The sequence below is a fragment of the Buteo buteo genome, chromosome 4 (genome assembly GCF_964188355.1).
Source record: "Buteo buteo chromosome 4, bButBut1.hap1.1, whole genome shotgun sequence".
In the NCBI taxonomy this organism is placed as follows: domain Eukaryota; kingdom Metazoa; phylum Chordata; class Aves; order Accipitriformes; family Accipitridae; genus Buteo; species Buteo buteo.
The window spans coordinates 67,748,388-67,764,129 of record NC_134174.1 but is presented as its reverse complement, the minus strand read 5'-3'; the positions used below and the strand labels follow the sequence as shown (position 1 = coordinate 67,764,129).

The 15,742-nt window shown below is 40.7% G+C and overlaps 1 long non-coding RNA gene across 1 annotated transcript; it reads right to left on the bottom strand.

Annotated features, from left to right (window-relative positions):
- Positions 1-1,980: 1,980 nt before the first annotated feature.
- Positions 1,981-14,291, bottom strand: LOC142030723 (uncharacterized). Its single transcript, XR_012650249.1, has 3 exons — positions 13,836-14,291; positions 8,601-8,769; positions 1,981-3,556 (listed from the first exon to the last, which is right to left on the bottom strand). It is a non-coding gene; the product is annotated as an uncharacterized LOC142030723 (long non-coding RNA).
- Between the last annotated feature and the right edge of the window lie 1,451 nt (positions 14,292-15,742).

Here is a 15,742-nt window from a genome sequence, read left to right as displayed (position 1 = left end):
GAAACAGTATACTTGGGATCAATTTTTTTTTTCCTCTTCGACTGCAAAGAATCTTATTGTATCCCTGTATAAATAATAAAGGTAGTGCACTATCCTCTCCTGCTCAAGCATGACTGAGCAGATACAGATTGTGCATAGCTCATGTCACGAGCATCCAAAGAGAGGCGGTATGAAGAATACCTCAAAGCCAGCCGCCAACACAGGGCACAATCCTGCTCCGCGAGGTGACCCGATGTACCGTCCGGATGCGCCGGGCCACGGGTACCACTCGCTCCCTGCATTTCCAGAGGTTGGTTGTACCTGTCTCACCTAGAGAAATGTTTCTATTGTCAAGCCTACAGCAAACTGTGTCCAGACAGATTGGTGTTCTGCTCAAAGGAGTCCACATGAATCATGTATTAGTTCATTTAAAAGCACTTTGTAGACAAACATGCTCACTCTATCAGCAGGCACGGGGATGCAAATACTTCACTCAGTGTATATGAGCCCTGACAGGACATCTGTGATGCATGGGACTGAGAAACAGCTCATTCCGGAAAGATTAGGCAATAACAAGCAAAAAGGCTCACCGTATTTTGTTCTTTTTCAGCAAAATGAAAATTTAACTTTGCCATCATGTTGGAAACGGAGTAAACACTATCAACTGAAAACTAGCAGCAGGAAGAGGTAAATGATTTACAAGATATTCTTCAATCATTTAGCAGAAACACAGGAGTTTGTGGTTTAGGGGCTAGAGTACTCTTGCAGAAGGCAACTGTTCCCCAGGAACCTTAATGCTAATATACCTGCTGCATGGGATGTCCTTTGGAGGTGAGGAAGAATTAGAAACATTTAGATTCAATAAATGCTAAAGATGTCTTTCGTACACTAGCTGCTTGGCAGATGCTGATTGCTTCCTGTAAATTAAAGCAAGCTAATGAGTGTGTGCAATAGCAAAATATTCGGTGGACTCTCATTAGCAGATACAGTGTGTGGAATTAATTTCACTGAGAGAATTGTAGAATAATTTACATATAGAAAATGTAGTTTGAAAAAGCATCCTGGAAGAGATTCAGACATGTATGGACTTTGTCTATCAGTGATTCAAAACCAATTTGTGAAAGAAAAGAGTATAATATTGTAAATACTGTAAGCATGAGTGCCAAAGACAAAGTTATCCTACATACGGTCTGAAGAACATTGCTTTCAGTCTCTGCCTTGGTGCTGGTGACTTACAGGAATATCTTCATATTAAGTAGAGTACGATCCCTCCAGTTGTGTAGTACACTAATTTTCTATTTCTACTAGTCCTGGGATTTCTAACTGCTAAGGTGGTGTGTTTACTAACTTTATCCTGTTTCTTTTAATTATGTGGTCAAATACGAGTGAACCCTATCATCCCATTGCATGACACAAGCCTCTTGCCCCTCCATGGTTGGGGATGTTCATTTTTTTGATCCTCAGAAAATGTAGGAATTCATTTGTTCTCCTGAAGTCCTAAGTTTTCCTTAGCAGTAAACCAAGTACTGGAAATAGTAATTCAGGCAATCAGAGTATTGTTACTGTTTCCAGAAAGGTAATATTTTTGAATAGCTCTGCTTATTTAACAAGGAAGATGTGTTTTGAGCAGTTTTTAATAAAGTAATATTTTACTTTTCCCATTTCACCCCTGCAGGAAACTGCAAAGATCAGTTCTGGATTGAGATTGCATCCCCAGTCTTGGATCCTTTAACATCCCAGAAGGCACACATGAAAAAGAAAAATCCCCCTACTTACACTGTGAATAGGTGCTAACAGCTTTAAAGAATTACCTACCAAATATTAGGTGCAATTTAAAACTACATTTAAAGCAGCAAGGGTAGTTTAAAAGTCTACGTGGCCAGCTAAAAGTCAGAGAGAGAAAATTACTTGAACATATGTTGGATGAATTTCTGTCTGTGTGGGAGATATCGCACTGGTGGGATAATATATCCTCCACTGAAAAAAATTGGGCAGGTCCTGTACCTGGTCTACTGTATGCCATACGATTCAAAATCTGGTGAAATGCTTTTGGATAATTTCCATTTACTATAAAAAGAAACACAACTATGTTATCTAAGCATTGTGGAAGATTATTTATATTGAAAGACATCCTTAGGCTAAACTATTAAATGAGGATAATGGATATGAGCCACCTAAGGCACGCGGAGGACTCGTTAATGAATTACTTGGTGAAACAAAGTCAGATGATCCGCTCAGGTAGAGGCTGGGTTTGAGTAATGTGCTTTTAGAGGAGCAGCAATACCGAGGAGGGGTCACGGCATGTGAAGACCTGGAAAATGCATGATAAAATGTTCCATACATTACCCTACACCTGCTTCCAGGGCCGTCCAAGGGCCGCTCAGATTACACAGTACAATATTTACTCAGTATATTGTATGTTATATCAGTTTAAACACACACTGTAACTTATTAGATATTTATTAGCTTACATTTTAAGCCCCAGTCTATTTCACAACCCCAATGCCCCCTGTTTTATGTAGAAAGGATATTTTAATAGATATAATTTAAATTAGTTCGTAACTTGATAACTCGTTGCAGCCTGCTACTCTAATGAAACTTGCACTAATGACTGCCTTCAGTAGGCAATCCTTAATTTTAAGAAGCCATTTTAAAATATTCATAACATACCTGGTGCGGTGTTGTTTGAACTACGTTTAATAGACATCTCGACTGGGCTTTTCCCTGTGGTTTGTAGAAGTCACTGTCAATAGTGATTCTTCCAGCACCATCTTTGGTGGGTGTGGGATGGGAGAGAGGGCTGCAGCCCTGGTCCTGGCAGCGGGGGCAGAGACCCCACACGTGTCCTCTGCATCCCAGTGGAAGGACCACCCAGCACACATCCGAGAAATAATCCCAAATGAATTAACAGCCCAAGCCATAATAAAGAATAATGGGTTATTATGGATTTAATCAAGGTGTAAGCACCTAAAAGACAGTAACCCAACATCTCTGCTGTCTGAAGAACTGTGATGCCTCGTGTTAGTCTGTGCTGGCAACTAAACGAGTTGTCATTTAGTCAACTGACAACTAAATGAGCTAAAGTCACTCTGTGACTCTTACCTCTCCATGGAGGTAGGGTAGGTGAGAAGCATCTGAAAACATGTGTTTTTTCCTAACAGGACATATTGCCCAATTGCCTAAAAAGAATTTACCATCACCTGGATCCACCCAGAGCCTGCACCTCTCCAGACCAAGCCCGGAGAACCAGCACAGCAAGTCAGGCAACGTTTCCCACTCCAGCTGGATCAGCAGGACCTCCTAACACGGTCTCACCCTCGACACCTCTTTCCTGGGAAGTTCTGCTTCCTAATTAATGCAGAACCTGCCCTCCCAGCCCCAGCAGGCGGGAGGCACAACGGCTGCACGTCACCCAGCCAAAACCCCACCAAACACCCCCGTTTCCCCACCGCCGCGCCCGGAGAGCATCTCTGTCCTTTAAGTGCCGTTGCCGCTTTCTCAGGGGGTTCCTAATGCAGTTCGCTCCTTCTGCCTCGCTGGCTGCTGGAGAAGGACGTGCTCGGGGCTTCTGTGCACCCTGCAGCAACGAGCAAAAAGGCAAAGCCAATATACAAACTGTGGTGATTAATATTAAATACTGAATGTGCATCTAAAGACAGTATTAATGTTAATGACAAAACAACAACCACCCAACAAATGCCAGGGACATAAGGCAGTTGAACACTTGTAGATGTGGAGGCGTTAGTAACAAATGCTAAGAGCTGCTTTAAGCCGGTCATTGCTTAGTGCTTTCACTTTGGTGTTACCTTGATAAATTTTCCTTGATAAAATACATAAGGCAAAAGTTACATTTAACCTTTGTTCGGATGCAACAACTTTAGCCACAAACCAGTGGAGTAAATGTGAAATTATTCTGCGAATGCAAATTACCTGGTAATATCATTGGCACTCCAAAACCAATATAAAATCATTTGAACCATAATCCGACTACTGTTTTTTACAGGGGTTGTCCTGATCACCACTGAATATGGGGGGCATCCATATCCTGGTGTTACAGGGACATTGAGCTGCCGTTCTGCATCACCTCCCATCAGAAAAGGCTCACACACAAAAAGTTGTGAATCACCATCTACGAGAAAATAAACAACCCAAAAATCTCCCTCAGTGGCAATTTCCAAGGAGAAGAGAGCATCAAATGGATTTTAAACAGGCAAAAACCCAACACATGAACAGAGTTTGGGCCAAATGTCCTGCCAGGGGCCAGTCAGCAGGAGCCCACTGCCAAGCCCTGGTCCCTAGATCAACACCTCATCTGTGATAAAAAGCTGGTCTTTAAATCAAAGGCAGCTCACAAAGAAAAAAACCCAAAGACATAAATCTGCATTGGCTACCAGCCCAGTGTGATCTTCCAGTGTATTTTTGCTGATGCTACTTCTGGGATGGGACAAAGGAAATGTATGACACCGAGACGTCTGTGGCAGGAACACCACCAGATTGCCCGTAAAGAAGGAACAGGCAGCGGGTGTAGATGACATCGCTGTCATGGGGCTACAAGTTCATCTCCAACTTTTTTCCTACCTCCTGGGAATTGCAATAGCTCAGCTAATCCAGCTCCACATTTGAAATGTGCTGAGAAGGGCTTCATCAGAGAGGCGTTGTACTTTGTGCCCCTAGGATGCAGGAAAGGAGCAAGGCTCGCTTTGGTAGTGTTTTTTTGAAAACAGAAAGCATCCCAACTACTGTAAGGGACCTGAAATTCTTTTGTCACTGCAATATAGACATCATTTTTTGTTGAAATTCACCTAAAACCAGGGCACTGATGAAAGAGGCGTTTCTCTGAGAGATGTCCAAGTCAGATGCACACCATGGCCCAAAGCCAGAACTTCATCTCTAAAAAATATGGATCAGTGTTGCATCTCTGCTTAAACAACTGTTGTGCAAATATTCCCAAACTATTTCACTTACAAGCCTTGGTTTTAGCAATTGCTTATTTGACCCCATTCTGGTATCACTAAGGACCTCAATATACCCATCTATAAGACATTATCAATAGATGAAGTAATGACTTACAGGTGTGTACTCTTCATAAGTCGTGTCAGTCAAGGAGGACACAGTCAACCAACTCAAAAGGGTTACAAAATTTCCTTTTTTTCTTTAAGAACAAGAGTGATAAAATCTGTTAATCCATTTGTTTTGGCTTTGTTGGTTTTGGTGGGGTTTTTTTGTACAAGAGAATGAAAATCTGTTTGCAGTCGTAACTTTTACAGTATGTCAAATATTTTCTTTTTTTCCTCTTCCATAATTATTTTTACAGAGAGCTGTTCTTTCAATCAGGTCACTGAACTCTGAAAAACAAACCTTCAAGGCTGTTTTTGAAAAATTGGACCTTACTTTCCTTTCAATCGAAAGATTCACAACTTTCGTGTGTGAGCCAAGACTCAAAAAATAACATAAATCCTTTCAATGCTGTCTCTCTCCTTGCCTGTGTAACAGATATTTCTGCTAACATTTACTTTTGTAATTTTTCACATTATTCTAGCTCTCAGAGGTTAATATTTACCATTCATTTTGATATTCACAAACTACAGAGGTAGGCTTGCAAATATCTGCCCTGGGAAAATGAGCAGCTCTGCCAGAAAATATGTTCAAGTTTCTTTGTGGAACTGTGGGAGACAACATGCCATTGACAACATTTCACTGTATTCATCTGTTCGTGTTTTAAACATCTGCACAATCAATTCATGCAGTACAACAATTGGTATTTAAAAAGGATAACCAGATAATTACAGCAAATGTTTTTTAGTCCCTTTGAACCGTGAACATGCATTGGAAAAAAAAGCTTACAAAAAACCCACAGTGAACTGATAGATATAAGGGAAGCCACTGAAATCATACCCTTAAACTGAGACCACACGCTCATTTTCTGGTAGGCATCTACAAATACAGAAGAGACTCTGTAGTAGCAAAATTCAACAGCAGGCAGAGCTGCCTGCAAAAGCTGACCCACTACTTGCAATAATATCAAATCATAAATGAATTAATTTGCTTGCTGACCAAGTAGTTTGCCATATTAAAGTGCAAGTTTGCAAGACATGTATTCTATTATCCCAGATTGCACTCTTGACACTTTACATTATGAACATTTAGCATTCATCCTTTGATATTTTGAAGACTGACTACAATGAAGCTGTCAGCACAAAGGAATTTTTTATTCAATTTTCAGATGTAACAAGCAAGGATCTTACAGAACCATCATTAAGAATACTGAAACAACAGAGATTTGATTATTTAACTATGGAAGACAAAAGAATATCTTGATGAGTGCAGTTTTTAAAGATATGAAAAAGTTTGTGAAAGAAGAGGTCAGAGAAGAGAAGAGAAGAGAAGAGAAGAGAAGAGAAGAGAAGAGAAGAGAAGAGAAGAGAAGAGAAGAGAAGAGAAGAAGAGGAGAAGCAGTTATCGTTTTGTTTCTAACATGCAGAAAACACTCTTTGCTCCAAATGCAGTTCACAGTGACTAGGAGAGTGATCATTTAAGCCAAGGCTGCACTGGGCTTGTTCTGCTCTTGTCACCATGATCTAACGCTGGTAGTACGTTGTGAGCAAGCAGAGATCATTGATTAACACTGCCAGACAGCTGCGTTGGAATTGTCAAGTCAATATTGTGTGCTTTTGGTAAAAAAAAACCAAACAAAAATAATGGGGAAAAAAAGAGAGATTAGTGTATTTTGATTGGCACAAGCTACATAATCTAGATTCAGTCAGCAGCAGCAGGGAAGGCAAACCTCTCGCAGGGAGACCAAACTTGTTTTGTCACATCTTAGCATGTAGCTAAAATTCTAGCACAAGTACCAATTCCCCACAAATTAGGATGCAATTGGCAGCCCACCCAGCCTTCTGAGGTAACAGAAGAATATATTTATATATATGTGTGTGTGTGTATATATATATTTACAGACCGCATGAAACTAAATTTAATAAACATTCCAGGAAGGAAGGGACTTGGCGGAATAGCCAGACAATGAAATAAAGTTTTTTTACTACATGGCTGTATTTTAAGACCTTGCAGAAAATGAACTCCTCAGTGATCACATTCCAACAAATTTGGAAATGCTTTTCAGTATGCCATGTTGTATCACTTACCAGTGATACACTGGACAGTGATTATTTTAAAGCCTCAATATAAGACACAAATATTTGATTGAAACATATTCTACCCTAAGTCTGGGTGTTCTTTTTTATTAGGGATTCAGATACAGAAGTGAACTCAGTGACTACGCTCTGCTGATGTACCAACAACATCAACTGTGCAAAAGTTCAACTGTACAGGGATTCATTTGGAGTACTCACCACCATTGAAAATAGTAATAAATAGTGTTTTGCAATGCTCTTTGCATTTCTTTATCTGTCCTTATTGTGTCTGAGACGCATAGATGAGAACACCGGTTTATCTCATCTCCTTCATCAGAACTGCAATTGGAGCATATACAAGCAATAGTTTTTTAAAGTGCCACTAGACTCATAGCTGTATCCAGGTAACAAAATAAAATAGCAAATGAGAGAAAGAATACTGGAGGTCGTGGAAATACGGAGCTATAAAGATACACCTCGGATTCCTATGCATACTCAAGTAACAAGGTAGGACTGCAGGGAACAAGTTGATGGCTTGCTTCGTGCAGCACTACAGACAACTACGCTTTTTCACTCAAATTCATTTGCTTATGGGGAACCAGGGAAATTTTGACTAGAGCTGGCCAAAGCTTAATCTTTTCAGTCTATAAAAAATTTAAACAGTTTGCTCCCATTTCATAAATGTTGACATTTCCCATGAAGGGAGAAAATATCATATCAGAACATTTCCTTAAAAAGAAATGGGAAAGGACCCTCCAGCCTAGAAAGCCAAGATGTGATGCTCCCTACACCCTAACTCTTCTGCCAGGAGCCAGGCAGCACCAGGGGCTCCTGGACCAGGGGCTGTGGGTGCTCCCAGGAGCTGGGGCTTCGCGGCTGGGGGACATCCCTGCCAGGCTCCGCTCCACCCCTCCTGCACAAACTGTCCCGTGCTGATGTAGGGAGATCTGTGGGGTGTGAGATAGGTGTGGAGGGGCCTCCTAAAAACTGACAATCGCTTGGTGTGGTCCCCTGGCAATCCATGAGGTAAGCAAGCTGCTGACTTGGTAGGGACTGTTCTTCTTTCCAGGTATCAACAAGTGCTTCTGCAAGGAGTTTAGGGGGGGGCGGGGGGGAGGAAAAAAAAAAATTCTCCTTGTAGCATCATTAAAGACCACTAAAATACACATAGGCAACATCAAGAACCAGAGCTGTGGGGAAGTCCCGTGCATTTTTTTACACAGGGGTCAACCTCATTCAGGATCAGGATTAGCAGTGGGCTGAGTCATGCTCCAGGCCTTTCCTTAAAGAGAAAGGGAATAAATAGTGGACCTGACCCTGAGTTGTGATAATCCTACACCATGGGTTTGGTTGCATGTGAGGCCCTGGTGCTTCAACGTGGTCAATGTCAAAGGGAAACCTCACAAAACTCCCCCCGACTGCAGAAGGGACTTCTGTGAAGTCAAGGTCTGGACGTCTAAGTGGGACGGGAGTAAATATTCCACAACACACCTGATACAATGCAGCCAAACAGGAGACCCAGAACAGTAGTTTTGATTCTGCCATTTAAAATACCTCATAACCCTGAGGACATTGTCTTAAACAAAGGCTTGAACTCTGAATGAATTGTAATTCTTGCAGCCTTGAAACCCAGGAGAGTGCAATCCTTGCCAGAAAGATCCTGAAGGGGAGAAGAAAAGAAAAAAAAAAGAATAAACTTGATAATTATGAAAAAAAGAATATGCACATCCATAGTTTTTCTAAGTTTGGGATTGACTAGAAGAATCAAAGTGGTAGCCTGAAGAGAAAATCTGTATTTGAGGTGTGAGGTTAACTGACAAAAATCAAACTTAAGACAGAAGACTTAAAGAAGAGCTAAAACCTACAAGAAAGCTTACAAGAAAAAGGTATCAGATTACTTTTTATGACCAAGAGGCAAAACTAAGAAAAATATTTCAGACAGAAGAGCTGTTATTTTTGTAGTTTTGAAACAATACGTAACTAGCACAAAAGATAATACGATACAAGACAGGTAATCCAATCATTTTAGAGTTTATGACTGCAATCTTCTCCACATGAGAGATTTGATTGTGCTTCGTTTCTTTCCATAAGTGAATAAATTCAGGGAATCACAAGCGTGATTATTCAGATTTGTGTTTTCTTCTCAGGCTTCAAAAGTCAGAACCAAAGCACTAGTGGCCTTGAGTCCTGCAGGAAAACTTCATACATGAGCCTCAATTTTAACTGTGCATGAAGCAAAATTAATATAAATGCTACTGCTCCTCCAGTATTTTTTTTCTTTAATAATCTTAATTTAGAATATTTCTTATTCCCATCTAACATATGGAAAATGTGGAGGTCTAAAGACAATCCTGAGAAAAGAGTGTACTACGGTGAAGGAAATGTTGTTATCAGTGATGCCTTCTTTACACTGGGATCTACAGCAATGTCCATGTCTCGAGCAACAGCAAGGACATCATTTTGACTAATAGGACATAACACGGACACAGATGCAGCCCTTAAGATGTGTTCAGTGACCAAGTCTAAATTTTAGACTTCAAAGTTCCTGTTCAACTGCCTAACCTTGAACAGATCCTGGAGTCTTCAACTCCTAAAATACTAGTTTGGGTCATTTCAAATATGGCTTTGCACCCACACTAAGTCCCTACATTTTGTCAGGATAGCCCAAACTACAAGCCCTCATCCATGTGTCTATCCCTGGGAGGCACTTATGGCACAGTCAGTTGGAAAACAGAAAATGGCAGGTTTATCCTTTCCAAAGGCAGCCAGGGAGGAACCCTTCCTTGTACAGAAAGGCTTAGTGTCGAAAGGGTTCACGCCAACCAGGGAAGAAGCAGAGTTTAATTTCTCTCTAACTTCCTGAGTGGTTTTTTTCAGCTATTTGGCTTAAAAGCATGTGCCTTATGCTGGCGATGTTCTACTTTTCAGAAAACAACAGCACCCTTACAGCTAGATAATACTAGCCTACAAGCAATTAGGGCACTTCCTTGAGAGAAAGGAGATCCTGACCAAGTCCAAGGACTTTCTTTTTTATTTTACATTAAGTAGTCATTGAAGAAAATGCAGAAAAGGTACAAAAGCAGAGACCGAAACTTTGTGCTGTGATCATTATATTATCCTAGCAAAGAACACACGACCACCATCACCTGCTTAGTCTTCCCTTCCTCTATTCTGCTTATTTTGGGGGAGATCGCATGTAACTGCCTGCCTTAAACAAAGGATGGAGGCTGTGAGTCATGAGCGAGGCTCAGGGAGGTGTGGGATTAGGTGCCTCTAACATCAGCATTTCACATTGATTACTTTGGGCACTCAGGACCTTTGCTGTCACGGCTAACTAGGGCTTTCCAAGATGCTAAACGCTCCCCAGGCACTGCCCAGGCATCTAAATCAGTGCTCTGCGCTCTTCTCCCAGGTCGGAGGGTGAGGTGGCTGCTCTGCCGCTGAGCACAGGCGGAGGAAAGTCGCTTTTTGCATCCCCACCGTTGACTGAGTTCAGGTTGGGAACATGCTTTTGCAAGCCATCTCCCAGGCGTCCCCACTTCCCTCCTGTGGTTAGCATCACACAGCTGCCGTGAAGCCCACGAGCTGGATCTCTTTTGGGTGAAACTAAACCAGAAGACGAGTTCCAGCCGGTAATGGGTCTGCAGTCAGCAGGACCAGACTCGCCATCATCTGAAGTGAACAACCTGGAAACGCATTTATTGTGGACATCTGGTACTCAGTACCAACAATTTCACTTTGCAGATCTGTTCCAATGAGTTATTGCCAGCGTAGTTGCAGCCTTTGTGAAGCAGCTTTATTAACCTAAAATACTTCATAATTGCCATCCCCTCACTCTTCAAAAAAGATATTCTTTCCCACGTTCAGATACGGGAGCAGACGGCAGAAGCTCAGGGCTATTACCACATTGCACCCAAAGATTTCAAAGTGCCTCTAAACCTCAGCCTGGAAGATGTGTAAGTATCGCCCACATTTTAAGCAAGGGTAACAAAAGATCAATAAAATAGTTGGTCCAAAGTCACACAGCGTGACAGAAACAATATCAGAGCAGAAACCAAATTTCATCATTGGTCCTGTACTTTAACCTAACAACTATTATTAATTAATTAATCTGAAGTTTGATTAAACTTGCATAAAATTTTGTGAATGATATGAGCTCTCCTCCGCATGTGGCGCTGGAAATATCCCACCATTTCTAGAATAATTCGGCAGTGGGGATATGAACAGAGCAGGAAGACCAAAAGGCAGTAAAAAAGCAAAAGGAAATTGGCTGCTGCTTTACCAATTTCCTGTTGGGGCTCTTCAGGCTGTATTGCTCAGGACAACCATTACAGAGAGGTTTGCAGCTCTGGAAAGCTTTTATTGACCTCTCTGTAAATACAAAATGGCCCATGAATTAAATGGGAGGGTCACTATGAGGAAGTTCAACAGACTTGGCAGATTCTTGGGAATAAGCAAGAGCAGGGATCAAGAGGACTGATTGAAAACGTGCAGTTATTGTGCAAAGGATTCTTTTTCTTGGGAGCAAGCTCCCTGGGGTTTTCTAGGCCGGGATTTACAAGGCTAATGAAGGGTGTTGGTTTTTTCCTTTCTGTCACAAAAATTCAGCTAAAGACAAGCCAGAGTTACAAGCGACTGTCTAGCTGCTGAAAAGATGTTTGCCAAAGCTTTCCATCACCCAAGCAATCCCCTCTCCCCCCCTCATGTGCACACACTCTCTTACTCAGTCCTGTTGCATCCCCGCTCTTGAGATGGGACCTGGACTTCGGTACCACTGGGCTCTCCTCACTCGGCCATACAGTTTTCCCCATGCTGCAAGTTATTTAATTACACCAAAAATTGAGCTTTGCAAAAACACTTGCTTTTGGTTTATCTCTCCCTCCTTTTTCTGTTTTCTTCTTTTTTGTTAGCATTAAACAGCCAGCATTTTATTTCCATTTCTTTTTATAAGGAGTTGAAACAACTTTAAACTATTACATTTACATGAATTCCCCTGTTATTATAGGAAACTGTTTTATCCAAATGGCCATTGTACATCCTTGATTTGAAATTAACTTTCTCAATTAGTTAAAAAAGTAGAGGACATAAAGATTCTTCTACCTATCTAAATATTAACATTTTTATTTGTTCCTCACTTCCTTTTGTTTTTATCAAAGATTGCAGAAACTCCAAAGACTTATATGCAGGGGACTTGTGGATGATTTGGATCATAATCTCCTTGATAAAATCTTAAATCAAATGAACAGAGCTCTTGCTGCTTAAAGTTCCCAGCAAATTAGTGCTGTGGACATAAGAGAAAAGCCTGAACATGATTGAAAAGGTATCTATGTTTTGGTCTTGAGAACTGGATGTTTTCAAGAAAAACCACAAATATTTAATTCAAGAAGTTACAACTGACTTTGAAATTTCTGATATATTAATTTCATCTCAAAACTCTCTATATTTCACAGCAGCAGAAATCTCTAAGCTCTGCCACTCGTGGTGTTGTTTTTAATCAAGAAAGCCACTTTAGGACGTGCTGACAAAATTGGCTTTTCTGTAACGTCCTCAGAAGAAAAACACAATTATTACAGTGTGCAAATGCTCATTTATCACATTTCATTTGTACCGATGTAAAAGTCTAGGACAAGGACCCAGTGTGGCTGAAATTTTTAAAACACAGATGTGTGGGAATTGCTGCCACAGCCCAGGTGGGATCAAAATCAGAGCATAAAGAGACAGAAAGGGAAAATTATTAGCTCTTCTTTGACTGACAATTTCCAAACATTAATGACCTTGAAGACTGACCAGTGGAGTCAGCAAACAAGTGTGTGTTAGAGAAGAGAGAACTTCTTCAAAGGTAGGCATCTCCTCTGCAAATCTGAGTCCTCTCAGGTATGAAATAGAAAGCTTAGTCAATTTGTAAAAGTGAAAAAGTGGACAGGCTTCACAGAACCAGAAATTGATAAAAAGTTAAAATCTATATTTATTTTAATTTAATATAACGACCTGGAAGTTTGAGAAGATCCTGTTACTTTTTTTGGCCTTGAAGATGTGTATACAAAATCTTCAATGCATTAAACCCATAATAGCTTTAGGAGTGTGTACTCCTATAATACACACTAATTTCTGTGCCATACAAAGGAGGGTTTGGAGAGGAAATAAAACCAACAGAATGGAGATACAGAGATGCCCAAAACCTCAGAAAAAAACAAGGGACTATGAAGGCTGAATGCAAAAAGTTGCTTTCTCAGTGCCTTCAGGTCTGACTTTATGCGTTTTGTTTTACCAGTCATGAGTAATTTGGCTACTCGATAGTTATGCAGTATCCTTCTTTAAGCCCCCATGTTGACATTATGATTGCTTAAATATCTAAAAATATGCTGATCTCTAGTGGCACACAAGAGGGGGAAAAAAACCTAAAACCAACCGCCAAAAAAACCCAAACCAAAACTGAACAGGAAAATAATTTCAGAAAAATATTCAGAAGCCATCTGTAAATTGCTTCCATTTGTCATGCTTAGGAAAAGAATGCATTCTGCAGATCAAATGCTTTAATCCTTGCAAATGTGATCAAATTTGTATCACAGGAATTTTACATATACAAAAAAGCAGATATTTAAACTCTCCTTCTTTTACTGAAATGATGCAAGGAGACATTCCTGGAAGAAGAAAACCTGTCGCAGTGTCTTCCTTCCTTCTAAACTTTTCCTATAAATACAGAACTAGTTATATGTTTTCCCTTACCTTTTTTTTTTTTTTTCCTCCAGAACAAATTCAGACTGTCCAAAAAAATAAGCTTGGAAGTGAGCTGAGATGCTTTTAGCCTTTCCCAGCAGCTCCGAGATGCACACACATCCCGCTGGGTGCGTGCAGACCAGAAATGTCCCCGAGCCAACACGCCGGTGCTGCTGTCCTGTCCGGGACCTTCCCGCGGCTCTCTGCTCCTCCTGATGTTAATGCCTCTTAATGGGACTCTCCAACTGCTCACCCCCAGACTCTTCTACCTAAAAATCCATAATTATTATTGCAAAATGCTAGGAGACCACAAACAGGGAGGCAGGGCAATGCCAACTTATTATGTTTTTTTCTTCAGCTCCCTCCTCCTGCTTCTCTCTCCTGATTTCATAGAAAAATTATTTAGAAACATGGAAAATCTCACCTCAGGTCCCTAGCACCAAAATTTAGGCAATCCTTCCTCCCCTCCACACACACACGCTCCCCACGGGCTTAGCACAGAAAGGCTCATCCAAAATAATACTGGAAAGGGTCACATCAGAAGCCACAAGATTAACTCAATTCACCTAAACCTTTATCAGGGATAAAGATATTTCTCATTCTTCTCTTCTCTAGACATCCAGTCAATAATTTAAAGAAAGATTCCTCAATTACTCCATTCACTTAAAAGGTATCAATATCATACTTGGGAGAAAAATCCTGTAAAATTCAGTGCAGTCAAGTGCTGACTTCAATGTTGCCTCTTCAGAGGACACGGAGCTGAGCCTTGCATACGATTCCCCTGTCTGCAAAACACAGAGGAAAAGAACAGACAGCAGTGGGAGATCCCCCAGTCCTCCAGGAAAAGAGACAGAAATGAAAAGACTAGACTTTTACTTATGTATTTATCATGACTAAGAAAAAATCATTTCTATTTAAAGGAACGATACTGGCACGTGCGATCGCCAATGGTCCATTTAGTCCAGTGTCTTTTTAGTAGCAGTGGTCCATGCTGGATACTTTTGAGAAAAAGGGAAAGAAACAAAACAAAAAAAACCCAAACCTTCTGGCACATGAATGTGAATAAATGTGAATTTTAGTTCAAATTTATATGTGAATAAAAATTGAGTGTCTTCATATTGTAAGGGAGGATTATTAACAACTTGAGAAGTCAGTCTGGTACTAAAAGGCTAAAAGGTCTTCTAAGTAAAATTCCTGAGACAAACATGATTTTTAAGAGCGGGGATCAAAATTAAGATTTCACTGAGTGAAATTGTCACTGACGCTGATTTTCAGCCAAGATTATGTATATGCCTGATACATGCACATGTGTGTTTTCACTTGGTCAGCAGAGAGTTTGAATTTCTTATGGAGACCACCAACTTTGCTGGACATGTTTCAGTTCTGAAAAAAGATTGAGAGAAATGCATTTAACTCATTCTTGCCACAAGTAACATGAACAACGCATTGACGAAGGCCAACTTCTATCCCCAGACACACACATCCAACAACATTACAACAGCAGAGTTAACAGGTGTAGCTGCAGGGAGAGTTTAGCAGAGGCTTTAATTAGTCTAACTACTGTTTTAAAGAGACAAATTTGATAAAGAGACAGGTATCTCACTGCACAAATCCCTATGTAATCTTATAACTGCCAGCAGCAAATGGGCATCACTGAAAATTCAGCCAAGCTACCAACACGTTGCTCATCCTCATGAGACCGGGCTGTCAGTTATCACACACAAAGCTCCCACCTCTTCCAGAAAGGTTTCCTAAGAGCCGCCTCTTAATGAAAAGCTTTAGAAGAAGATCTGAAGACAATGGAGAAAGTCCACTCATCATAACTTCGGGGAAACTCGGCTTCAAAAGAAAGGACACAGAAATTGGTCTGCAAGCTGGAGGTTTTGAGATGTAAATGGGTCAGATTCAGCATTTTA